Source organism: Scylla paramamosain, chromosome 6, assembly GCF_035594125.1.
Source record: "Scylla paramamosain isolate STU-SP2022 chromosome 6, ASM3559412v1, whole genome shotgun sequence".
Classification (NCBI taxonomy): domain Eukaryota; kingdom Metazoa; phylum Arthropoda; class Malacostraca; order Decapoda; family Portunidae; genus Scylla; species Scylla paramamosain.
In genome coordinates this window covers 32,269,840-32,296,996 of record NC_087156.1, presented here as the reverse complement: position 1 = coordinate 32,296,996, position 27,157 = coordinate 32,269,840, and the positions used below count along the sequence as shown (strand labels likewise).

At 50.6% G+C, this 27,157-nt stretch overlaps 1 protein-coding gene across 10 annotated transcripts in view; it reads right to left on the bottom strand.

Moving 5' to 3' along the window:
• Nucleotides 1-27,157, bottom strand: part of LOC135101607 (talin-2-like) — a 174,725-nt gene that overhangs the window by 83,980 nt on the left and 63,588 nt on the right. The window contains exon 1 of one of the 10 annotated variants that reach the window (XM_064005790.1): nt 14,077-14,100. The exons of 7 other annotated variants lie outside the window; for them this stretch is intronic. The gene's annotated coding sequence lies outside the window, so the exon portion shown is untranslated. Of the gene's footprint in view, nt 1-1,215; nt 1,261-9,863; nt 10,018-14,076; nt 14,101-27,157 lie in introns of those variants that run through there. 2 more of the 10 variants (XM_064005788.1, XM_064005789.1) reach the window with 2 other exon arrangements.

The following is a 27,157-nucleotide window of genomic DNA, read 5'->3' as shown; positions in this document are numbered from 1 at the left end:
TTCCAAGGGGAGACAGACGAAAATGTCCGGCAATCTTCGTAGGAAAGATGATCCGCGGCTCCCTCAAGCAGCTGGCCGGTGCCTCCATAATAAACAGACAGTTACAAGATTGAGATGCCTGCCTCTGTGTACAGATGGCCAGTGGACACTTGGTGCGGGAGGCCAGCAGGCCTAAGGTGCCACAGCTCCTAAGGTGTGGCTAGTTAGTGTTCACCAAGGTATTTTGTTCACTTACATACAGGTGTCGAGCAAGCTCCTGCAGGATCCTGGTAGAACAAAGCCGAGTGTCTGAGGCAAGGTCCCCCCAAGGCTGGAGGCAGATTCCTGGCGCCGCGCCGGTGTGAGGGAACAAGGCTGAGCCAGCGAGGACGTACGCTGTCCACAATCAGGTAGAGACAATACTCCACAGGACGCCTCAGCACTGCCATGCTGCTCTTTTTCCTCCTGACCCTCATGATGACCTGTGAAAATGCCAACACTGGCACAACACGATTCACAGAGGCAGTGTTCACGTGCAACAAAAACGTGGTCTACGTCTGTGGGGGAACTGCCGCACACGGCAGCCTAAAATTATAATGCTTGTTAAATGTTGTCTACGCCATTGCTTGTTTCTGTCTAAGTCTGCACAGTACTAGTGTGTCTTGTTCGTCTCTCTCTCTCTCTCTCTCTCTCTCTCTCTCTCTCTCTCTCTCTCTCACACACACACACACACACACACACACACGGAACCATTTAGTGTTCAGAGGCTCATCACAGCCGCAATCAACCCGAAGAACGAGTTCCGCGCCGACCCAGTGCCAGCATCCACCACCACCGCCATTGCTTCAAGGAGGCACTACTCGCTTGCTCACCATCTGCGTGGTACATCGTGCAAGGAACTTTTGTAATTATAATCTTCCATCCTCAACCGTGTTCCAGAATTGATGTCAAGGAAACATCTGGTGACACTGCTGGTTTTCAATAATGTAGCAATATGTACAAAGGTAGGTACAGTGGCTGAGCTCTGTCCACCAGATACAGGCTTTACGTGAAAGCTTCAAACTCGACATTTTTTGTTACTGCAACACTACTTCACTACTTCACCAATGTACCGAGAAAAGATCCTGGCAGAGCCTACATAGGAGCCGTAGTGCTTATGGCAGGCGACGCACTGCAGCAAATAAATCATGCACGGAGTTGAAGACTCGACACCCACAGACTCAACAAGAAACTTACCGTAATGTCGTGTGAGGCTCCGCGATCCTTCAGACAGTTTATACACTTTGTGCCAACACTCACCTAGAAATGGAGGAAGAACGTGGTGTTAGTGTAAGGTGTGATGCGGTCAGGTGAAGAGGGTAAATAATTATGATGTAGGAGGGCGTAGATTACTAGAGAGAAGGGATCTACCATTGGATATTGACAACCACTAAAGTACGGACTAGAAGCGGAGAAAAACATACAAAAGGTGTTAATGCGAACTTATCTATCACATGTGGTTGTAAGTACGGCAACAAAAATGTCTGCTTTCTGCTACTGTCCTTTTCAGCTGGTGTAAGTTTATGCGTTAGAGCCTTCACACACACACACACACACACACACACACACACACACACACACACACACACACACACACACACACCATGGATCAAGTGAGTAACCCTGAAGAGTAGGAGAGAAAAGATGGAAAGTAGAAGATAGCGAGGATGAGAAAGGAGGGGAATTTGAGGGGGGGAAGGGAGAAAGAAGAGAGGGATGGAGTGGAGGTGAGGCGAGGGAAAAGGGGAGGCGGGTGGGAGAGGGGGGAGAAGGCTGAATGGGAAGTGGCGGAAAGAGGAGAGAGAAGGAAGGTGGATGCAGGAGAGGAGAGGGAAGAGGGATGCAGAAGGGAGGGGAGAGCTAGATGGGGAATAGAGGAGAGAGATGAATGGAGGAAGAGGCGAAGGGAAATATGAAGGAAGAAGGGAGGAGGAAGAGGGGAAGAGGGAGGGGGTGGGAAGGGAAGGGTGGATGTACTCTGCACGCTGGGATATGCGGGCTCACATTACACTAATTACTTTCAGCGCTGTCTACCAAAAAATAAAGCTCAGCGCGTGCACAGTGAGGGCGAGGAGTGCATACGTTTTTATTCCCACGAGTGAGGGCGTCCGTCGGGGGGGTGAGTGTCGGCAAGGCTGTCAGTCCTATGTGCCGGTGTGACGCGCACCACTCCCATCCATGTGGTGTCTCATTGCGTCAGGCACTTCATCGTAAATTCTTAGTGTGAACTATGCAATGCCTTCCTTTCCCAAGCTCGTATACATATGACTGATAAACATTTCCCAGTAATTTCTACATGTATATCCATAATGACATTTGTACACACACCATTTTTTTTCTTTCTCTCTCTCAATATATAAAACAGAGGCAAAGATGCACATTTCTGAGATTCCGTACCTATCTTCCACCGATTCTGTGTCTGTCCCCTCATCCCCATTCCCCGATTCCCGCCCCGTCTATGTAGTAGCGACAGTCTGGGGGTTCACGAGCGCCGAGGGATAAGGGGCCAGTGTCCTCCGTTGTATTACTGGAATGAAGTCTTTAAAACGAGTGGAAGCGGGCGTCCTTGAGGTGACGGGTGGGCGCATGGGGCGGGACAAGGCCGTTGCCCATCTTCCCATGAGGCCCCACCCACCCCTTCACCGCCTGTGTATTTGTGTGTGTGTGTGTGTGTGTGTGTGTGTGTGTGTGTGTGTGTGTGTGTGTGTGTGTGTGTGTGTGTGTGTGTGTGTGTGTGTGTGTGTGTGTGTAGGTGGAGGAACAACAACTATAACAATGAAGACGACAACGACGACAACAAGGGAGGAGGGAGGAGGAGGAGGAGGAGGAGGAGGAGGAGGAGGAGGAGGAGGAGGAGGAGGAGGAGGAGGAAGCTCGTCGGCCACATTCTCACTCTAGCAAATTGAAAGTGTTGGTGAGTGATCAGCAGCCACTGTCACGCCGCTCCCACCACGCCCTCCCGCCGCCTCCGCACCCTCTTCCCTGCCATAATATTTGATCAAGTCCAGCATTAGCATATGAATCCAGTATCGCAGATCCGGACTGTAAGAGCTGCGGGTTGTGGTATGTATAACTTGTTGAGTGTGTGTGTGTTTGAGTGTGTGTGTGTGTGTGTGTGTGTGTGTGTGTGTGTGTGTGTGTGTGTGTGTTCCCATCTGCGCCGCCACAGTAATGGGTCATGACACCGCCAGCACATATTGCCCCTCGTGGGCCTCCACGCACGGATACCACGACCCTCCCTCCTTCTCTGCCAGGCACTGAAGATCTCAGTTATATTAACCAGTAACATACGCGTGTAAACAAATATACATATGAAAGCTGAAGAAATTATATGGTTGTTTTGAGCCTTCACCCCGCCCTCCCCAGCCTGGGTTAAACTGAATGGTTTCCCTGTCATCATGGGCAGGACAGGGTCTTGTGTGGGGATCTGAGCATGGTCACATACTCGTATCTGTCCGACTGACACCTTTAGTCACGGGTGACGCTGACCGACTAACCGACACTCGGGTAGTGCCCCTTCTACTCCCCCCAATAGACATTAGCCCGAAAGTTCCACTCACTAGCCCTCGGGAGAATAAGTCAGCGGCACGACAAAGAACGAGGAAAATGTTTAGGTTCTTCCAAGACTACTGCGTGTCTCTGATCAGATAACATTTACTTACACACGATACAGTCTTGCTGACAGATACGAGTTGTTTGAGTTACAAAATACTGCACATGGGCAACAAAGAAGCTCACTTTGTGAACAGCTGTGCTTGTGATGGCGCGCAGTGAGGCGAGTCGCTGCAGCGACAGGGAGACCAAGTGAAAGTGACGACCTCTACAGGCGAGGTCACGTGACCCAGCCCAAGGGAGCAACACTGCCCAGACCGAATTGCGTCACCTACATGGTGTTTCTCTGTAGTGTGGCTGTTCCTCGCTTCATGAAGAGTCCCATCACTGGGTCACACACTCGGTCCCCAGAGCTGCTCTGAGCTGCTGACCCGGAGAGCTCACTAGGGCGCCGTTTGGCCCCAGGCACCCTCAAGGACGCCCGACCCTACTTTCTATTTACAATAATGCTCGCTTACGGATTCAGCCAGCCTCCTGGATGCACGTTAAAATTGTATACTTAAACGCACAAGCCTAAAACATCGCGATCAATTTTGTGGGTACAAGGCTCAAAACGGCAAAAAAAGCTATGGATTAATTTCGCTATGAACACACTGGAAAAAAAAAAAGTCAGTATGGGAATTCATGATGTCACGTCAAACAGTCGGCGGCAGACTCACCACGCTGCAAGTGAATATCAGGCAAGCAACCCCAAGACACACTGAGTACTGCCAGCCATGTCGGAGCCGGTCAGTAAAGGCAAAATAAACCTGCTTACTGACAATTCGTGAACTTGTGCTCAAAACTTCCTAAAGACCAGGTGACACACATAATACTGCGCCTTGCTGGTGATATCATCAGCCCAATTCCACGCTGTCCCCTCCTCACTGTGGCGACAGGCACCACTGCTGGCCTACACCATTCATACAAACGCGTACTGGTTAACATAATACGTGTCAGCTTCAACCTAAGACAGGCAACTAAGGACACCGGATAATCTGTGATTCATTGCCGAACCAATGGGAACGGCGGCGAACATGTCTGAGATAGCCTACATCTACCCATGACATAGGGGTATGAGCAGCATGCAATGCAATGATCAAAACAGTATAACGAACGTTGAGGTCACGGCTCAACAATTCTCAGAAAATCAGGTATCAGTTTCTTTTTAGAAAGCTCCGTAAATAGTTATTATGTCAACAGTAAATACTGGGGATAGCCAGCCACCGAGAAGATGACGAAATGTTGCTTGCTCGTCCCCTCACCCTCATCCCCCTCTCTCCCTCTAACATGAGAGAGAGAGAGAGAGAGAGAGAGAGAGAGAGAGAGAGAGAGAGAGAGAGAGAGAGAGAGAGAGAGAGAGAGAGAGAGAGAGAGAGAGAGAGAGAGAGAGAGAGAGAGAGAGAGAGAGAGAGAGAGAGAGAGAGAGGTGTGTGTGTGTGTGTATTTTATATCTATATATATATATATATATATATATATATATATATATATATATATATATATATATATATATATATATATATATATATATATATATATATATATATACACACACACACACACACACACACACACACACACACACACACACACACACACACTGAATATATTAGATACATTCTCCGCACCCTGTGATACATATAGACAATGTAAGAGCCTTGCCCCGCACCGCCCAACCCAGGAGCAACCTGGAGGAGGGGCGGCGCCACAGCATTATGCTGCAACTAAAGCTGTCCCGACTTCCCGTGAACCTGTGAGAGCCGACCCTCTGGCGCCAAGGTCTTGGCAACCTCCCAGGCCAGCCTTCACCTCCCAGCCACCTTCTGGGCCCGCTACCTGCCTCGCCCCTCATCTCACCAACTGCTTCTCCTCGTGCCTTCACACACCACACCCACATTATGCTGGATGGACTCAATATTCACCCAAAACTGAAAATGAACAGTTCAACTACGTTTTTTGTTCGATTCATAATGATAATAAATAAAAAAAAAAAAAAAAAAAGTAGTGGACTTAAGGCTTACCAAACTCTTAAGATCTTAAATGTGTTTCAGCATGAAACAGCGTAGTATTATGAACAACTCACGTAAAGATTAACAGACAATTAATTAAGACAAAGAAATCCTCTCATTCACGAGTACTCGAGGGCACCACTTTCAAGCAGCTTACCTGTGATTTCCTTGCTGTATATAAATGTGAACAAAAGTAGATTACTTCAGTCTTATCCAAGAGACACGGCCTTGATAGTCTCTGTACTCACACCAGACACTGAACTAAGGTATACGTATTGCGAACGAGATACTTAAGGAGCAAAGTGTTTGCCTTACGGTAACTGTACTTATATTGTGAACGCTGACTCTTTAAAGAAACGTCAATATTTCACATTAATTAAAGTGTTATATTAATTTAAGGTTTTATTTTTTTACTCAGAGTAGCATCCTTAGAATAGTAACAGAAAAAAAATAATGTATTACTTTATGTATATACATACAGGCTACAATTGCTATCTTCAAACCACTTACAACCATTAATGTAACTTTACTGGTTCGCTATTTTCTTCCATTTCAAAATCCATGTCCGTTTTCCTCCCGTCAGCCTTCTCTTTCAGTCTCCTGTCTGGCCTCTCCTCATCCTATCTGCTTCAGATCAAGCTTGTGACCTTGTAATAGCACTTTTTTTTTTTTTTTTTATGAACTCTGAGCGGTGCAGCAAACCCTTGTGATGTACTCGACTTCAGAACTTGCCAGGGACAGAGAACAGTACCTTATACTGGGACAGATACTGAGGATGGAGAGGCTATTAAGAATACTCCAGGCTGGACCTGGAAGTGTTCGAATCCCTGCGAGTCTCACAAGTCCCCGCAAAGCAGGCACGAGCGGTTTAATGAATGGTGAGAATCTGGGAGGTTCTTGTTGGCTGCGGCCCAGCACAGTTTCATCTTCACTCAATCCTCCTCAATGCACGTCCTCACCATGCACGTCCTCACCAGTGTTCACCAATCCTTACAATTTCATGCACCTTTAACTATATCAGTGCTGTACACCTTTTGTGCCCCAAAAGCCTGCCTGCACTAGTTGCGATTGTTCAGCCTTGGCCTTTGTTGCTCCTACCTATCACAGACGAAACTTTGTCTGTCCTCAAGTGCGTATTAATAAACCTGAAGTCAAATAATTCGTGCCCTCTTATCCATCACGCAGCTGTGAGCCTCTCGCCCCTGAGCAGCAGAGTACCGTGAGTAACCTCCCCTGAATCTTGCCCATGGAGCACGTTCGTTCTGACCATCCTCGGGTAACTCAGCCCACGGCTGACAGCTAGGCCCTTATGAAGACGGATCTACTCCCATATTTGCTATCTATCCCTTGAAGGGTTGCTGCCATTGGGAGTGCGGCAGCACTGGGCAATATCAGGCCACATCGACAGCGGCAAGGTGTGAGGAATACGGCTGTCCGGGTACCGTCGCCAGGAAGCACATAATGAATTGTAACGAGGATTGCCCAGGCCCTTCAGGCTTTTTTATTACATTTAACCTATTCATAAAGGTTGACCAGCCAGTGCTTCAAGCACTGTGGAGACCTTCCTGCAGCTTGCCTATCCATACATCGACGGACAGGAGTCTTGGCATCAAAGCGGTGGCGCCACGCACTGCCGTGCCGGCGTCTCGCCACTGCCTGATTGTGAAGCAGGCGTGAAGTGGTCGGATCGTTATCGGCTGGGCACCACTGGCATGGGGAAACAAGTTATGCCTGTACGGCGTGGTGGTTGCCGCCACTGTGCCGCTGCGCCTCGCTGCACATCAGGGAGACGGAGTGTTACTCGTTTACGTCACTGAATCTTGCCACGGATGAGCACCAACACAGTTTACGGTCGCTCTCCTCGTGTCCACAGCGGCCTGCATGGGGCGCTGGACACCTGACTCAGGGGCCTAACATGTCACACAAATGAAGAGTGAATACACTTGAAGATAAGTAATACAAGCGATTTTCAGATGAAAAGTAATATTCATAATTTTATGCAATACTACGTGGGAAAAAGTGAAGAGTGAAATGCAAGTCAACAAAACAAGCTTCACCCTGCGCCTTGTGGTGGCCTGGCAACACACGAGTCTGTGCTGACTTGAAAGTGCAGACGGAAAACATGGCTGAAATCGGGCAATGCAGCCTTTACGTCAGGTTTTGGGTTTAGTCCATTTTCCTATCCAGTGCCACGCCCTCCCTTAACACTAATCCCATGAGCTCTGAGTACACAAATAAAATCACTCCCGATGGTTATATTGTTAGCCATACAATCCCATGTAACCTTGACGTCACGTGAACTGACGGCATATCTCAATAAACGCATCAACAGTTCACCTCCTGTCTTGGCGCCAAAAAAACGTCCACCGTAGCAGGACGAACCTAACCGGCTTCACGACATGCAGCGATGTTTCATACACTGGAATTTTACTCAACATAAAGCAAACAGTAATTTCCTGAACAACAAACACAGCTCTGGCATCAAAAATACCAAGCAGTGAGTGAGTGTGATGGTACCCAACACGGAAAACTCTGATGTGACTTCCCGACATCCAAACGCCATCCGTCATTATGTTAAATTTAAATGACACTTTTCCCAGTGGCGCGCACAGTTCGTGTTGGGAGACTGATCTTCTTTTCCACTTATCAAAACATGTCACACCGCCCTGAACCTTCTGATGCTCGATAAATTTACATATCAAAGGAAATCTCCAAATGAAGAAACGCAGATCCTCATTCACGCACCAAGAAGCCAAGGCCAAGAATCTGCCGCGATGTGTATATGTGTGTGTGTGTGTGTGTGTGTGTGTGTGTGTGTGTGTGTGTGTGTGTGTGTGTGTGTGTGTGTGTGTGTGTGTGTGTGTGTGTGTGTGTGTACATTGAAGTGTTTGCTCTATTAATTTTTTCAGCATTACACTACCTTTGATATCCTGACCCTTTGACGCTAACATTATACATGTGTGTGTGTGTGTGTGTGTGTGTGTGTGTGTGTGTGTGTGTGTGTGTGTGTGTGTGTGTGTGTGTCCCCGGGTCAAGGTGTCCTGGTAAGTCGGCTGGACACTCCTCATATCCCTCCCCCCCTGCCCTCCTTCAGCACAGCCAGGCTATATAAGGATCGGCTTCAACGCGTCAGGAAATGGCGCAACGTTCCACCATGGACATGCTCTGCTGCTACTCTTGTGGGTGTGACCTGTATTGGTGGCGGCAGGAGGCACGGTGTGTGTGAAGACGTAGTACAGGAGTGACAATCAAGACCACTGCGGGGCCTGTGATGGTGGTGGTGGTGGTGCGCTCTCAATTAGCTGTCACACAACAACGAAGCGCTCGCCCAAACTTTACGAGAGGTTTTATCTACTCGTTCAGTTTTTATCGTTTACTTTTTAGTTAGCTCGACAGCCTTGGCCAGGTCCGATAATGTGGGCATCCACCAGTGCTCAAAAGAAGTCCATAGTCTAAACATTAGAAGAAAATAAAAAGGAAATTATTCCCGTCACACAAATACAAATATCTCCAAAAATCCAATCAATTATATAAATGAAAAATTATTCGATGAATACAAATAAAGCCAGAGAATCATCACACGAGCTTCGCTGGCCCTCGAGGGAGAACAAGACCTCACGTGCGCCTGACTGAAGAGCAGAGAGCAATGCCGCAAATAACAAGCCAGACCGCCGGTATTAAGCGGCATGCAGTGGCAATGACTTCTTTTATGGTAAGTTTGGCAACATGAGAAAATATGGCGTATTATAAATGATCATGACTTCCATATGGAAAAAATAAAAAAAAAATAAAATAAATAAAAAGGAGCATTCACGTCTTCATCTGCGCTCGTTTTCTCGAATTCTTTTCTGTTGCAAGTATTCGTGGCTTTCTACACACTGCAGGGACAGTGAGAAAATAAGCCAAACACAAGTAGGTGTCCTCGATTTTGTAGTAATCTCAAGTCCTGGCGCCTGTGGTCCGTTGTTTTGGTTTGCAGTGTGGCCACCATGGACAGGTGAGACGGTGCCGGCCCAGGCCAGTGTGGCCCTGGCTTCACTCACTCAAGCAAGAGAACCATGTGTAGGTCAGAAGGGGAAGGACTGTATGGACTGGTGTGACGGGGCGGCAACATCTAGGCCGTGGTGTTATCAATCCGCTAGTGACAGTGCCACCTCTGTCACCTGTGTCTGTGTGCCACTTGAACACATTCAGCCTCCACACCTCCTTTCAGGTGTGCCTACACTGCATACCTACACTCACCGGGATGGATCGTCAGGTGCACTAGGTGACCGGGCAAGTGTGGGGAAAGATAGGCCAAGGCGTGCAGGGTGGGCGTGGGCGTGGGATGGGTGAAGAGCAGAAGGCAAGGCGGCTCCCCGGTCACAACACACACACACACGCAGCGTCACTGAGGTTCGGCACGCTGCTCCACCTTATCTTTCCCAGGTGCCTGCTGTGATATCGCCACACACACCACGCCCCTCACGATGCCTCTATACCAGTCCTGGCCGAGTCACTACACTGTCCCCACACTTGTCACAGCTGAACCATCAGCATGTGTTAGCCAAGGCCTCCTCAAAGGTCGTTGTCGCGGCAAATGTCGATGAAAAATTGACCAAAAGTTGCCACTTGGCAACACAGCCCAGCCCACGAGGCGGTCAGCCGGATACCATCAACTTAATTAAACTCTACCTTCTGAATGATGAACCACCACCACCATCACCACCACACCTACCACGGGGGCAGGATTAAAAGTGCTAACATGCTTAGTTTTGGTAATTAATGCAATACTGTGGAAAAATTAAAGGGTTATACACTAACTGTGATGAATCACGTCTTGGTACCTGTTCTATTAGTGACGTCACATATGACACACTGACGTCATGTTTCTAAGTAGTGAACCCGCCGGGGAACAAACGTGATCAGCATCCATGAGTCAGGACTCCTTTTGGTACTTCTTGCGAACCCACAAGACCTTTATCACGGCAGGATATATGCGGGGAAGGCCGCCAGCGTAAAGCTGAGGTAGGGAGTGGGGCACAGTGCAGGAGGGAAGGCTCGATCAAGGAACTGTAAACAAGGAGAGAGAGAGAGAGAGAGAGAGAGAGAGAGAGAGAGAGAGAGAGAGAGAGAGAGAGAGAGAGAGAGAGAGAGAGAGAGAGAGAGAGAGAGAGAGAGAGAGAAACACGTTCGCATCAAGTAAACGATGAACGGAACAAACAGGGCAGGAGAAAGGCCCCAGCTGAAGCAGCGGGAAGAAGACGCGGGGGGTGGTGCCGAGGACTTCCCGGGGCGCGGTGAGGCGAGCTGTGCCAGGAGCGCTTCGGCCCTTCCCAGTGAGTAACACCTCGGCTATTTTGCCGTCCGCATGCTATTTCTGGACCATTACGGCCGCCCCTCAGACCGTCCTCGCTCCACCACCCTCATCCCACCCAGCTTAGGAGCCGCCACTGCCCATGACAGAGGCGGCGGCGCGTCCCTCTATCCTGCTGAGTTAGCATCAGTTGTTAAGGTCTGCCTCCCTAGACAAGCAACGAAAGGCCACACTGAGCTTCCCTCACCAGCACGCGAATCTTGCATGATATATGGGCCGCAAGACGCCTCCCGTAGACCTCAGATTCATCAGAAGTATAATATAGACTACCACCTACGCTACAGTGCTACAACAGCAGACATTCTGGCGTGCTCCTCCCACAATGACATCAATATCTAATCAGCAGGCCATTACTGACATAAATGATGAGCGAGCCTAGAGCCAACAGGGCGGCACACCCTTCCGCTGCCCCAGTCCACTCTCCCCTGCCCTGTAGGAAATGATTCACCCAGTCACTACTTTGATTAAGTTTAGTAGTGGTAATATAAATAGTGAGCACGAGAGAGAGAGAGAGAGAGAGAGAGAGAGAGAGAGAGAGAGAGAGAGAGAGAGAGAGAGAGAGAGAGAGAGAGAGAGAGAGAGAGAGAGAGTAAAATCTTCCCAAGCCGATGGAGGCTGGGCAGGAATGGTTGGGTGAGCCTCGCTCCAAACACAGACCGCGGCGGAAATAAACACAAGAAGGCGTCCTGCTCGGAGCCTCTCTCCCACTTTCAAGGGTGGCCGTGCACCGCTGCTACTGAACGCCACACTCCTCCACCCCCTCTCATGGCTTGGGGGGAGCACGTGTGAAGAGGTGAGGAGGAGGCAGATCACGAAAGGATATATGGAACTGATGACCTTGGGCTGTGTTGTGTAGGAGAGGGAGGGGGAGGGAAGGAGAATCATCCACACCGTTACGCGAGCAGCAGCAGCAGCAGCAGCAGCAGCAGCAGCAGCCAAACCGACCTTGACAGTCATCACACCACGCCCGTAATGCCTCCCTCCTGCCGCCTTCACTCAAACTGTTTCTTATCCTCGCTGATACAAAACACCCGAGCTTACATCCTACGCTGCTTCAGGTGATTCGCTTAACACCATGGTGACCAAGGTAGAGCGCGAAAGGAACTGAAGCTTGGGCAGGAGGAGGAGGAGGAGGAGGAGGAGGAGGAGGAGGAGGAGGAGGAGGAGGAGGAGGAGGAGGAGGAGGAGGAGGAGGTGGCGTCAAGGAGAGCAAATGGTGAGGAGTTAAGGAGAGGTGGCACGAGGGAAAAGATGAGTGGTTTGGAGGGAAGGGCAGAGGGGAAAGTGGAGGGTGGAAAGAGAGTAACCAGAAGGCAAGGGCCATACGGCAGACAGAGAAACTACAGAGGGACAGAGGGAGATAAGAGAAGGGTGGAGGGAGGCCTGGCTGGTGATAAGCTCAACAATTTCGCAGAATAATGAAGGGAGGAGTGCATCCAATGTTCAAGTAGGCAGCCTGAAGGAAAAGAACAATAAAAGAGGGGAAAGAGGCAAGGGACATAAGTGGAGAAAATGGGCAGAATAATGGGGCTAGGAAGACTTCGAGACCAAAAATGAGTATGAGTCTGTTCACGAGGATCGACATTCAATGAAGCAAAGGAAATGAAGGGAAATAAAAGCACTAGGAAGGACGCCCTTCGCAACACTGAGGTTCCTCTGCCCTGCCGAGTGACCACCAAGAGTCAGTCCCCCACTGTGTGCGGGATTCAAGTCAGCCGTGTTAGTGTCGGGTGTCGGGAGGGCGTGGCGCCGTTTTCCCGCTGAGGCACGGTTACCGCAATGACGAAAGCGAGTGAAGGCTCTGCCTGGGATGCTCACACGAAACAGGACGAGTGGTGAGTGCGGCGCGCCCAAGCAACAGTCCGTCAAGGGGAGGCAATGCTTGGTAGCAGCAGCGCACCACATGATGTAATTCGTTCCGCTTGTTTTCTTTTGCATTATTTGCTCTTCACAGTGCTCGTTTGAAGCGCCGGTCTGGCGGGGTATCGGTCTTTCAACAAGCGTGCCCGTGTCCGCCTTCCTTATCAGTCTGGTTGACCGGACTCTGCGGGATGTTCTCCTTGTTGGTGCGCGTGTCTGCCTCTGCCAAGAAGACTCCCTCTGTGTGCAGGTCCCGGCCTGGTTGCAACTCTGCCCCGCCCGCATACCGCTTCTTCCTTTAATTATCCCTGACACACTTTTCTTAATGCAGCGGGAATGATGGACGCCATGAACATTGCTTCTACTGCTACAATCGCGGCGGTGAAAGCAAAACTTTTATGAGGCAAAAGAGCATGTCTTTTCTTTATTATACGGCTTGAATTGAAGAGATTTTATTGTATACTAAGGTATCTATAAGTGGGATGTGAAGAGCGTGCAGCAGCACAAATTTAAATGGAGATGAGCGCTGGCTTATAACATTTCTTACTGGCCGGTCTCTTTCAGGGGTGGGAAGCCCAGTGCGTAAGGCTTTCCCTGCCAGCACAGAGCCTTCTTGACCGTGACTCAACATTGTGCTCCGCGCGCCAACACAAGCTGACCGTGGGGCGCCTGGTGTTCTCGGTGGCTACGCATGGTTTAAAATGAGTATCTCTGACCGTTCATCGCTGTAAAGAGACACGCCACACAGCCTACACTTGGCCACACGCTGCACCCTGCCGGCACCAGCTACCTTTACGACACGGAGTGGAAGAACCAAACACTTGAAAATCCCTCACAAGAATGCACTCTCCTCAAACACTTCCAGCACCTGTGCACCCCCGGCTCGCGTGTGGGTTCTCCCCAATCCCAACCTAAGAAATTTTTATCGTGTAAACCCGCACATTCCAAGGTCCTTCCCTATTAATTTATGAAGGTGTAATGACTGAACAAACGGCTATTATGAAACAAGATGAAATTCTCTCTCTCTCTCTCTCTGTTCGTGTGTGTGTGTGTGTGTGTGTGTGTGTGTGTGTGTGTGTGTGTGTGTGTGGTGTGGTGTGGTGTGGTGTGGTGTGGTGTGGTGTGGTGTGGTGTGGTGTGGTGTGATGTGATGTGATGTGATGTGATGTGATGTGATGTGATGTGTGTTGTGTGGTGTGGTGTGGTGTGATGTGAGGAATGTGTGCGCGCGTGACCCACCTCGTTGCAGTGTGTGGGCGACTCAGGACAGGTACTCGCTCGCTTACCTGTAAAAAAGAAAACAACAAATTAAAACTAGGACACAACAATGAAATAAAGTGTAATGCAGGTAAAGAGAAAAGCAATTTACAAAACAGCAGCAGCAGCAGCAGCGGCCCTAAGGTACCACCACGCAGTCATGCCAAACACCACGACACACCACCAATGTTTATCATGTTCTAACACTAACTTTTCTTATTCCTTCAATAATTTCCCGCGCAATGCCATGATATTACGCGTATGTACAGATAACAATTGATTACGTACAAGCTTGAGGGATATAAAGGTGGTTGGTTCAAAGAGAGAGTACTGTACTAGATCACGTACAATGCATCACATCAAATTAGGTACATAGAGCAACGATGGGCTACATTTATCGTGCGCAGTTTGCCTCACTACATGATGCAGTCTGCCATTGCTAAAGGGTAGTATTGCGGTAGGTGGGCAAGTACTATGGCCAGCGACGGCTTTCTCCTCGACTGGTCAACTGTAGTGAAGTGAAGCGAGAGTTTTAGCGACACGAACTGCTTCACACACACACACACACACACACACACACACACACACACACACACACACACACACACACACACACACACACAACTGTACTTGCATTTTTTTTTCTCGCTAGTCTGACCTTAAGGAACAACAAAAGCTGCCTGTGCTCCATTCTTCACTTCACGCAACACACTCCACATCCTGTGCAGCTTTCAAAAGAACTTTTTTTTTCCATGTCACTTGCATCATAATATTCAAAGTCCCTGCCACGCCTACTACGCCTTGTTTTAAGTTTCCTCCTTGTCCAGTGTGGTGGTGGTGGTGGTGGTGGTGCTAGGGGCAAACTATTGAGTGGTCTGCTAATGAGGGATGGCAGAGCTCGTCTTCAACATGGCTTCCCTTTTATACTAAATTAGCTCTCAAATTTGGTTGTGTAAGGCTAGCTAAGTTAAATTCAGTGATGAATTTTCTTTCGCAACAGCACCGGACACTGCATGTTTCCTGCCACAAGACAACCATAGCACCTACATCCGAAAGCCTTTAAAACCCGCTGGCCAAACCTTCCGGCTGCAATAAACTATCGTCACTCAACACTGCGTCACGATGGCCTGTACTTATGGTTAAACAGTCATTGGTACACATGGCACACGCCAGCTGCCTCGGTGCGGGCATCACCGCAGCGTATGTGTTTCTTGTCACAGTAATGGGGGACAGATGGTAATGTCAACAGCGTGTCCTAACGACACGGAAATCCTGGCAGAGCATTCTCGTAAACACTGGCTAAATAAACACTCGTCTGGTCCAGAAATAGCATTTCGTCGATGACACTTCCAATTCCTGTCAAGTTTACGCAATGTTTTATTTTCGGGAGCTTCAGGAGTTTAGACATCAGCTATAACAGGTAGTGGCTCTCCACACCCTCACCAGCTTCCTCCTCTCCTCCAGCTGGTTTCAGTGATGGCTCCACTGCCACCACCATCACCATCCTCACCCATGTGCCATGAAGGTGCCCCTCCTGACCCGTCAGTGACCTGAATGACCTAATGATGAGCGGTACACACAACACCACTCGCTTCCCAGAACTGCTGAGGGGGGAAACTAACACATTCTCTCACTACCTTTCAAAACACACACACACACACACACACACACACACACACACACACACACACACAGCTAAAGGAAAGATGTGGTGGGACGGGTGTGACGGTACTGTGAGGAACCTGAGAGAGAGAAGTAAAGAAAGGAAGGTCAGGAGGGTGAGCAAGGGAAGGAATAGGGGGTGGAGGAGAGAGAGAGAGGCAGGACCGTGAAGCTGAGGCGGCAGGGAGAGTGTGGAGGTCAGGGGTGGGCGCTGCAAGAAAGGCCCCCTCCCCAAACCCTCCTCCCTCGCTCCGCGCAGCCCCGCCCACCTCCCAAACACACATCTGGCTGGTCTACTTTTCTTCCTCCCCTTCAGTGGCTCTCACAAACTTTACTTGCCAGCCTGCCAAACACAGCAAACAGGAAAATATACTGAATATGAAGGTTTAAGGAGAAAAAAAAACAAACATTTTTGGTATGAGGGGGAAGGAAAAATAGTATCAAAATAGAAAATTAAATCGCCTCAACAACTTATGCTCAGTGGTTATGAACGATCCATGTCATCCTAAATACTTTAACAGCTGCTCCTCTATGGGTGAAAAATAACAAGACAGAAAGACAGGTGTTTCCTTCCATATTGCAAAGCGAGGCAAAGTGAGGGACCCATTCCGCGGAGCCCCGTGGTTTGCCTCGTCACCGACAGTACTGCTGACAACACAACTCACGTCACCTATTCTGGGGCAGAGCTAAAGCGGTCCCTTGCGATGTGTCACGGAACCAACTTATTTCAGAGCCATGAGTGAGTTTACTAGTGCAGTGAGTTGGAAGAAGCAAGAGGCTGTGCTAGTGCTGAACATGGGTACTAACACTGGGTGAGCGAGGGGTTTTGCCGCCAGCGACAGGTGTGCAGCGATGGGCCCCGACATGGACAGGGCACCGCCTCCGCATCAACCTATAAACATTCTCCCGATCCCACGCACGCCCACCAGTAAGGGCGTCGCCCAAAGGAGTAGGCGTGCGAGGAACCAGCCCTCGCCCCTGGCCTGGAAGGAGACGATGAAAACTGGTCGAGGAACAGCCGCCAACACTGCGTGATAAGGCTCCTCCTAGACGACTGTACCATGTGCTGCTCATGCCTTTGTGGATTGTACCAGGCAGAGCCAATGAGAGACCTTGCCGGCTGCCACACTCAAGATACAACCTTCCCAAACTACTAATCTCGACCTTGAGCATCGACTAAACCAAGCGTCACCATTCGCCAGCTGGGTGAGCGAGGCGTGGTGGCAGCGTCATGGCACCGGTGACCGTGCTGGCGAGCGCTGCTGCTACTGCTGTCCGGGTCCACTAGTGGTGCCTGTGAGGTGAACAGCTGTGGGGCGGCTCAGGTGGCACGCTGGCGGCGGTGTCGGGTGAAGGTCCGGTGGTGCCACGTATCCCCCACTCCTTCACTCCCTCCCACCAAACACCCTCACTTTCACTCCTTCCTACACACACACACACACACACACACCATCCCCTTCCCGTTCCCCCACTGGTCACGCCATACCTAACCTCTACCCTCGCACCCCTCTTCCTCCTCCTCTTCTCTCCGTCATGCAAACACGGCACTCTACAACACCCCTTCACCATCCCCACGCACAGGGGGTCAATAATCGAGACTCAGCACGCCACCGCCACCCACACACAAGGTCAGGTCACACCAACATGTTGAGCTGACCACAATTACAACCAGAAGGTGCTCTTATCTCCTTCAATCTGCCCTGACAGAGCCATCTGGGCAGTATCAAGGGCGAGGGGCAGGCGTTGGGGAGGGAGACACAGGAGCAGGGTAGAGAAAGGAGGGAGAAGAGGATGGGAGGGATAAGATAGGGCGAATGAAGGGATGCGGTGGATAACATTAAGACGAAGAGTGAAGAATGATGACAGAGTGTACGAAGAGGATGTGTGAAGGATGATGACAGAGTGTACGAAGAGGATGTGTGAAGGATGATGACAGAGTGTACGAAGAGGATGTGTGGGTGTGGCTGAACCCAACGAGCAGGAAAAAATAATAATGTGAAGAAATAAATCTTAATATTAGGAGAAGACAGTTTTGAAGAGGGTGGGACGGGTTGAGGAGAATTGGTAGGGTTAGAAGGGGGCTTGACAGGTCCAGGATGAAACCAGTCTTAGATAAAAGGATGTAGTAGAGTGGAAGGTGGAGAGGCAAGGCAGGGTGGAGACGAGTGGATGTCAGGCACGGTTAGGAAGAGAGACGTGACAGCGGTGGGAGGGAACGTGACAGAGCCAGAAGTGGCATGTGGAAGGGTTAGAATGGTGCGTGGCAGGGTGAGGAGACGCTGCCATGGGAGCTTAGGGTGTATGGTAGGGTGATTAGGAGTGTGAGAGCGGCAGGATCAGCAGGGGGCGTGCTGCAGGGTGAGTGACCTGATGTGGCAGTGGCAGCCATTGATTGTACACCTTGGCAACGTGCCCGTCGCTTCAGGGAGTCAGGTTACTGGTGGCTTGGGCGTCTCCCCTGCCTCCCCTCTCTCTCTCGTCTCCCACTCCTCCCTCCCCTCACTACTCTCCCCCTCGCCGCCGCCAGGACCACAACCTCCGCCAGCTACATCATCCCCACCATTTTCACCTTCAACACCCATTCGTTCTGCGTCTACTTTTTCACTCTGCTCCTGATCCTCTGCCTTTCATTTCGCTCTTCGTCGTCCCCTGTCATGGAAGCTGGCCAGATGAGGGGAGGCAAGATGAGGAGGAGATGAGCGGAGAAGTAGAGGGAGGGAGCGAGGGAGGGAGGAGAGAAAGGAAGTGAAGGAGAGGAAGGCAGCGAATGGAAAGGAGAATAACTCGTAAAACGTGTGACACTTTTATGATCTTTAGGAGGAGGAGGAGGAGGAGGAGGAGGAGGAGGAGGAGGAGGAGGAGGAGGAGGAGGAGGAGAAGGAGGAGGAGGAGGAGAAGGAGGAGGAGGAGTGTCAAGGTAGTCTTTTCTCACCTTGACCCAAACCTTAAGTAGTTAATCACGAACGGAAAAGAGGAGAGGCGGAAATGGTAGTGGTGAAAGCAAAGCGACTTCATGTATTTTTGTTCAATGCCATATGACACACACACACACACACACACACACACACACACACACACACACACACACACACACACACACACACACACACATACAGCCCTCTCTCCCACTTCCAATGCCACATCTGGCGTTTGATAAGCTAGCGTGTTCGTATCACTCTCAACAGTCAAACAGGATACATGACCGACAATCTATTCGTCATTTCCTTCCCGCGCCCACATAGTTTCTCCATGGGGCTCTTTGTTCTCAACGCCGCGGCACCTACGCTTTACATTACCACCGGCAGCTGTAATGATTCAGACCTGTAGGAGGAAGATAGTGGTAGAACCTAACCTGGAGTATTACAGTTTCCTGGTCTAGAGGGGCTGTAAGTGAATTATCAGTGGCAAGGAATGTTGAGAGGCACCCAGGATAGGCGGCAGGGTGCGGCAGGCGAGCTTGGCGTCTCTCAAGTTGGTGTTGGGACCTTCATTTCCTGCCCGCCACTCGAGAGAAAATGTTCCAGCTTCGTCAATGGGACTCGAGAACACCACGTGAGACACTCCACCATCTCCAAGCACACACTTGACCTCTTCCCCTCTCCCCACTGCCTAACTTTTTTTTTTCTATTGATGCGGAGAACGTATATAAACACAATCATAGTTATCAGCCGAGCTTAAGCGTATCCTGTTGAGTACGAGTTGTCAAGAGGGGACTAAGTGTTGCTTTTTTATGAAGGGTCTTATGACTCCACGAGTCACGCGAGGGATTCCATCATCTGTCTGACAAATATCACTATAGATAGCCCCCTACCGCACTTCCTGCCTCTCAGCAACCCACTTGGAGAACACAATAACAGTTCATCACGTTCATTCCAGGAAAATATGACTAACAGGCTCCCTGGCCGCCACTGGTCCACCACTGCACCTACACACTCTACTCTGAAATAAGCACAACTGTAGGTTCTCTTATAGCAGTCACGTGATGCTGCGGGTGATGGCTTCAGTGAGGGCGTGGAGGTCCTCATTTGGGATGTGAAAGATGCGAGATGAACCACATCTGGGCAAGGCGTGCCACCCCGCCCACGTCCGCGGTAACACCTGGCCGCTGATGGCGATGCGTATATTTGTATATTTGACTTCCTACCTCTAAACGACCCTCCGAAGGCGGATGCCTCAGGCGGGACGAGCAAATGGGGAGCTTTCACAAGGGGACCGTGTGCTGGGCTTCGATTTTTCCCGTCCCTCAGAGCCTGGTATGCCAGAGACCCTCCGCCATCACGGCAAGTCTGCCGGTCACATCAAACCTAATGAAAGCTGAACGCTGCAACATTGCACCCTGCCATGTGTAGACGATGAGGCAGCGCACACCAACGAGTGCGACAAGAGTGGCGCGACAAGTACCTCCCTAATGGCTGCCTTCATACATATCCATGGATTAAACGGACTGCAGCTACTGGCTCTGGCTGGCGGTGCGGCAACACAGTGATTGCCTCAACCCCACGTGGAGTCCGGGTGACTGTCCGTAATCGCAAGGTGATGGGCAGCAATGCAGGGGGTGGGAGGAGCACCAAGGCCGCCGCTCGTCCCGTCCATGTAAGGTCAGCCCACCTGTCACTCGCCGCGGCTCAGGTGTGACGGTGACACGACCACTGATCGAACCGCTGGTCGGGCTGAGAGTGAACCTACGAGTATATGTGGAAAGAGATCCTGTGTTCGGTGTGTGTGTGTGTGTGTGTGTGTGTGTGTGTGTGTGTGTGTGTGTGTGTACGTCACTGTGTATGTGCGTGTGTTTGTTTTCTGCTAAAAAAAGAAAGTGTGTGTGTGTGTGTGTGTGTGTGTGTGTGTGTGTGTGTGTGTGTGTGTGTGTGTGTGTGTGTGTGTGTGTGTGTGTGTGTGTGTTTTGTCACTTAATCAACATCCAAGAGGTATATTCATAAGACCTTCCTCCTTTCGACTGTGTAAAAAGTAACAGGGACTCTGACCTTCGCGAAAATCCTATGTTTGGTGGGCGAGGAAAGGTCAGATACAGACTCAGGAACATGAATACAGAGCCACACTTCTGGTTCAATACCCTCTTACGGCATATATACTTTGTACGTTAATAAGGTGCCCAGAATACCCCGCACACCATCCTGAAGCCACAGTCATCGCAGAAGGTGAAGACCCGAATCCCGTGCTCTCCTCTATCCCCGAACTCGCCGACGACTACAACGAGTGGTGCGAGGGCCGTGCTGTCAGATCCTCCGCGATATGTGTCAGTCCATTATGTAGTAGATCGTGCTGGAAGAAAAGAAGCCCCTGCCAGTACGCTGCTCAGGCACTGCAACCCGAGTCACTGCGCCATTGGGGACGCGAAGAATCACTGTATTTATATTCCATAGACGAAATGCGGTTTGGAGTGCAGGAATTTCACGGGATCGGGTTGAGCTTTGAAGGTGTGCTGTCTCGGTAGTGTCGGTGGTGCCGAGTGTGGTTTGTATCAGCGAGTACACACCACAGAAGGCGGAGAGAGCAGAGCGTGAGAGGGAGAGGGTAGAGTGGTGGGAGATGCAGTAGTGGTGGTGCAAGGGTAATGAGGCGAGGACGACAGACTGGGGGAGCCGCCATCCCCCACCACGGCACAGGGAACACGTTAACCTTAAGGTCTCCACCCCCACACACCAGCAGGACAGGCACTGCTTGCCGGCATGCACGTACTAACACTCTCCTTCTCCTCTGCTTCTTCCTCTTCCTCCACTACTTCCTCTCGATAAGCGGGATCGCAGGAGTTGCAAGGACGCCCTACGCAACAGACAACAATGGATGCAATGACGATCTAAGCCAGACAAAAGGATTAATGGTCGTTGAGTTCAACTTCACTTTGCTCAGGGAGGGCAGGGAGACAGACGGGCGGATGGAGTGTGGCGACGGTCGGGGCGGGGGTAGGGTCGGGATGGGGTTGGAGCAGAAGAGGGTAGGGCGTGGTCGGGCAGGCGAGCAGCACCACTCACAAGGAGCCCGTTATTCCCTGCAAGCCTCCCCTCCGACACACCTACACCATTCACTCCCGCTACACAACCTCGCCGGCCTCCTGAAGGGGAACGAAGTACCCAAACAAAGGCCCGGCGCTGCACGTCCCCTCTGCAGCTCCATCCAACCTGGCGCGCGGATCAAGTGACCTGCGGGGCTGGCGGGAGGGACGGAGGTGAGGGACTTGGTGAGGGAATTTCCGCCTCGGCAGACTCGACACCTCTGTCTTTGTACAAGGGACATTTACATACATAACACTATGTAAGGAGGACCTCTCGAGCCCAGGCTGATCCTGAGCTTGACAGAGTAGGAGAGGAACAGGAGAGTGGCTGGTGGTGCATAAGACTTTCGAGTCAAACCTTTTTAGAATACGCAGCGAGTGGGCTTTGCTTCCCTTGGGATCGAAGACATTTGTGTTATGTCTGAGGCAAATTAGCGGATTCCAACCACTAATGGTGAGACACTGAGAAAGAAAATCTGGTTTGCATGAGACAAGCCACTTGAATGTCAATGTCCTCTGCAAAAGCGAGTCACCATCGCGACCCACCGGCATCACCAGGGTGGATTACGGCAGACAGCAGAACAAGATCAGCAAGTTAGCTATACAGTGTGACGCTAATGGTGAGGGATGAGGTTCGTCTCTGGTGTGAACAGTATGACGGGAACAGGTTGCAGGATGGCCCGCAGCGACCAACTGGGCAAGGTGCCCCCTCCCGTCCCCTTCCCTCCCTTTCTTAACAACACCAGGGCGGCAATTCACCCATGAACTGTTCTTTGCAACATTTACCATTCTCTTCGGCGACACCCGGTCACACACTCAAAGCAAAACACGGAAACATGAAGAAGAGAGAGGGCAGAAGTCTCCTGCATCATGAACCTGCTGCGCTCAAGGCAGTCATCCTGAGAGTACTGCTCATGAGCCCCAGACACAAAGGCCGTGGCTGTGGTACTTGCTGAGGGAACCTTCAGTACTTCTGCCCCTTTGCCCACACGGCGATGGGCAGCCCAGAACAAATGCGTTTGACAAATATGGACCCTCGACCCAGCACTATCATTCGTATTCCACTTTCTCTCTCTCTCTCTCTCTCTCTCTCTCTCTCTCTCTCTCTCTCTCTCTCTCTCTCTCTCTCTCTCTCTCTCTCTCTCTCATTTAGTACTGTTACTACTTCTGTCACCATCACCACTACTATCATTACAATGACGACTATCATCACTTTACATCCCTGCCAGCAGACCGCAAGGTCACACTCCAGTACACATTTGGTTAACCGACTGGGCTCACAGTCCCATCCTCTACCACCAGCCCACGATGCAGCACGATCCGCCTCCTCCACCTCGCAACACTGTCAATACACCCTCCTGACGAAGCTACATCCTCGTCTTCTATCTTTACCCAGCACCATGACTTTCCTATGCACCAGTCAGGTTTGGTTGTGCAACGAGATGGTGAGATGGGGGTGGGGGATGGAGGATGGCGGCAGTGCGTCACGGCCTCAAATTGGAGCAGGACACTGTCGGTGCAGTGTCAAAGTGGTCGTCGATGGTGTAATCATAGGGTTTAGTGGCGATACTGGCACACTGCGGTACGTAGCGAATGTTTCTAGAGCCACGAAACAGCGTCCTCACATGCAGATCAGGCGTTAGTCTGAACCCAGCGCGCGGACACAGGAGATTCAGGCAGCCACCAGCATTGCAACCTGAACCGTGTTGTGGCGAGTGGTGGTCCCTCCCTCCTCCCTCTTCTCTGTCCCTCCTCTCTCGTCCAAGAGTTCGTCGCCTCCTACGCCCATACTTGGAGGCGTCATCTTCCCCTGTCAGGTTATTGTCATCTCCCACCAGTATTACCTCCTCGCTCACACCAATACGTCACTCACTACTACTACTACTCTACCCTTCCCTGCCGTACCCACACAGCCTCCCGCACCCTGCCCTCCTGCTCCCCGCACCGGGACGTCTGTCAAGCTTGAAAAAACTCCTCTCTAATCACAGGCCTCGTGGGTCCCCGATACTCTGCTGCCCCGCTGTGTTTCTTGCACTAACTTAAAACAGGTTGATATGACCTTTCACCCTCCCACATGCAATCCCTTCCCACCAGCTGCTTCCCACACATGCACCAGTTGAGACTGACACTTGTGTGTGTGTGTGTGTGTGTGTGTGTGTGTGTGTGTGTGTGTGTGTGTGTGTGTGTGTGTGTGTGTGTGTGTGTGTGTGTGTGTGAGAGAGAGAGAGAGAGAGAGAGAGAGAGAGAGAGAGAGAGAGAGAGAGAGAGAGAGAGAGAGAGAGAGAGAGAGAGAGAGAGAGAGAGAGAGAGAGAGAGAGAGAGAGAGAATCCATCGGTCTTCCCATCCTCAACACGTTCACCAGATGCTGAGGACTGGACTCAGATCTGCTTGGCATTCGAATCAGTCAGACATTTTCTCTAAGGAACAAATGGATGGTTCGCACGAGACTAGACGACCGTCTTGATGGACCGAGAGAAAAGAGAGTCGCGAAGCCGGACAGAAGGGGACGAAGGTTGGAAGGGAAGTGCGCCAAGGGAGACGGGCCAAAAAAGGACCCAAACTCCCTACTTTGCACACTATCCTGATCTAAGGCCTAAATTATGGAGCTGCCCCATAGGCCTCATCGAGGAAACCCTTCACACCCTAAGGCCACGTAAACAACCCATCATCGGTCCCAAAGCCGCTCTCCTCCCTAGCGGGGCCACCTGATGATGCACACAAGGCCAAGGTCCACGACGCTGCTTCAAGCCACGCCACCCATGTCAGTGGCGCGACCCACGCCCCCAGCAGGACGTGGATGGGCTCAGGGGCAGGGAGTAGGCACTGGAGGGAAGGGAAGAAGGGAAGAAGGGCGTAGATCAGGCGGTAACTAAGGACCACAGGCTGATGCCTCCCCTTCCCCCACAACACCAGATATGGCGCTGCTCTCAACGTAACCAACCCGCACACATGCTCCACTATTTGGCTAACGTTAATTTTCGCGTGTATGCAATGCAGCAGGAGGGCGTCTCACCTCCTCCTTTGGGATCTGTAGTCAACCTAGGATGATAAGACCATACATGAAGTGAGGAGCCGAGTGGAGGCACGGACGACACCGGTATGTTGTGTTAACTTCCTCTCTGATATTGTTGCCCTCAGTGGAGCACTAACATTCATAAATAGCCGCGGCCTGCTGTGAATGGCAAGGCCCTTAGCGTGGGCCAGAAAGGCAGGCTGTGATGGCAAAAGGATGCATGGAGGAGGAGGGGGAGGAGGAGGAGTGCCCATGTCCTAGTAAGGATCCCTCGTCGCCAGTATCTTCAGCCGCCGTGAGCCATGTTGACATACATTTTAGAGACCCTTGGGAAAATGCCGTCTCCTATACGCCGTCACGCCGTCACATCCGCCAGGTAAACACCAGCTGGGGCGCCTCTCCTAACGGAGCTGTAACGCAGACATGCACACTGCGTTGCGCCTGGGCCACACGCTGCGCAGAGTCCACGCGTATGCATTAGAGAGAAGAGTAACGCGAGGCACCGCGGCACCACCACCGCACCACCGCCATGCAAGGGACTCACAGGCAGGCACAGGCATGCACTCTCTTTTCCTTCATGCATACAAGCGAAGCATTCAATTTCTCCGTCTCTTCCCTCTCAGCACTACAGCAGCAACAGCAACATCATCATCATCATCAGCAGCACCACCATCACCACCACCACCACCACCACCACCACCACGTAGCCGCACCATGAACCCCCCTGCTCCGGCCCCAGCCTCTGCCTCCCATCGCGAGCTTCTACCCGCGAGTGGCTTGAGGGCAAAGCATAAAAGATCTAAGAATCTAAAGAAAATGCAGTCTCTCTCTCTCTCTCTCTCTCTCTCTCTCTCTCTCTCTCTCTCTCTCTCTCACACACACACACACACACACACACACGGAAAGATCGTACATACTAACAACATCGAGTAAGGAAAAAGAAACTGGATATTGGTATGCATACACAAACAGCGTCTACTACTACTATAACCACGACAACGACCACTACTGCACTACAAGAGGCTGAGATGTGAGGGAACAGAGAATGCTGGTTGATGCGTAACCGTATATGTATGTAAACAAACGCCTTGTGTAAGCTATTCCCCTTTATCTAGGATTTCAGCATGATGTGTGGACAAGTATTACTATCACTACTACTATTACTACTACTACTACTACTGTGGCAGGGTTGCTCTATTAGCGAGGATAAGCTTCCCAACTTTCCCCAAACATTCCATCCCTTCTTTCCACGCCTCTTCCCGTCCCTGTATAAAGTTCTGTCGGTTTAGTCTGCCTTCCAATGCCAACCCAAGCCTGCCATGGGAGTAGCGGCTCTACCCTGAGGGCAAACACACGGCAAGTGACAAGTCTGAGTCAAGGTCATTAACTAAAGCCTATTTGGTGACTAGTCTGACTTTAATCCTCAGTATCAGTCAGGGTTCTGGGCTCACAAATCATCTTATCGTGTCATGACTATTGTATGTTCGATAAGATGCTGCCTATGGTGAAGTTAGGAGTCCAATGCCTATCCGGTGTGGCAGTTAAGTGGTAGCATCTAGTGATAACAAATATAACCTTCAATTGATCCACTGCCATACTCGGAAAATAAATGACTGCGTGTAATTACCTCATAAATTCTGAAACCCAACAAAGGTAAGAGACAAGACACGAACAAGAAAGTTACATTATGCTGTGGTATTTAGGAACCATCAGAGAGAACCCACGAGACGATGCCACGCTAGGCCCCTGTTTATCTTTCGCTTTTGTAGGCTATTAAAAGTTATCAGTAAAATATACGCAATAGTTCTTCCATATACCGTAAGGCGGTGCAGGAATTAAAACTTTATTCTTGACTGGGATATCATTCCACTGTTACATCACTTCACTATGGAAAAACCGGTTACAATCACCATTACTACTACTACTACTATTACTACTACTACCATCACTATTATCTAAATTAGTCTAGTAAGATAAAGAAACACAACATTGCATTACAACACAAGATGACTGACGTGTGTGCCAAGAAGCGAAGGTGAAGAGCAGAGACAAATATTGAAGATGGAGAAAAACAGAGGCTCGAGAAAGGCGTGGAGAGAGCGAGCGAGGAAAGCAAGCAGGGAGGGATGGAGAGAGTGGAGGCTTGAAGAGTGTCAGAGTAAACATCCGGCCGAGAGAGGAAGGCTGCACATCCCGTCACAGCCCACACCTGGCTCTCTCTCTCTCTCTCTCTCTCTCTCTCTCTCCTTTCTCTCTCTCTCTTTCTCTCTATGAACCATATTCTGAAACACTTCTGACCGCACCTCCACTACATTCAAAAGTACTCTAGTTGAAGTGACACGGTTTTTGAGGACGTTTGTATGGTTCTAGTGACAGA